The 481-nt window shown below is 33.1% G+C and overlaps 1 protein-coding gene across 1 annotated transcript in view; it reads right to left on the reverse strand.

Moving 5' to 3' along the window:
* Nucleotides 1-481, reverse strand: part of TSNAX (translin-associated factor X) — a 23,980-nt gene that overhangs the window by 19,043 nt on the left and 4,456 nt on the right. The window lies entirely within an intron of this gene.

Consider the following 481-nt stretch of genomic DNA (forward strand, 5'->3'; position numbering starts at 1 on the left):
TTTTTTTAGGATTATGGATTACGCTATTCAGAAACAGCTGAAATATCTGATTCACAACCACAATATATACTTGGCATTTAAAGTTTAGTTTATCTAATTTCCTTTAAAATTCCCCCTCCCCCACCCCCACATAATCTATACGGTATATTAGTTTACAGTCTATTTAAGGAACTACTGATAGACTGGTCTCGAAAAAACGTTTAAAAGCAAACAGATTATTACGCTATTCAGAAACAGCTGAAATATCTGATTCACAACCACAATATATACTTGGCATTTAAAGTTTAGTTTATCTAATTTCCTTTAAAATTCCCCCTCCCCCACCCCCACATAATCTATACGGTATATTAGTTTACAGTCTATTTAAGGAACTACTGATAGACTGGTCTCGAAAAAACGTTTAAAAGCAAACAGATTTCTGAAAGTAAAGCCACAATAATAGTGAAAAGCAAAGGAGAAGGAAATAAAAATACAGCATGGA

The sequence above is a fragment of the Fulmarus glacialis genome, unplaced genomic scaffold (assembly GCF_000690835.1).
Source record: "Fulmarus glacialis isolate BGI_N327 unplaced genomic scaffold, ASM69083v1 scaffold41728, whole genome shotgun sequence".
Classification (NCBI taxonomy): domain Eukaryota; kingdom Metazoa; phylum Chordata; class Aves; order Procellariiformes; family Procellariidae; genus Fulmarus; species Fulmarus glacialis.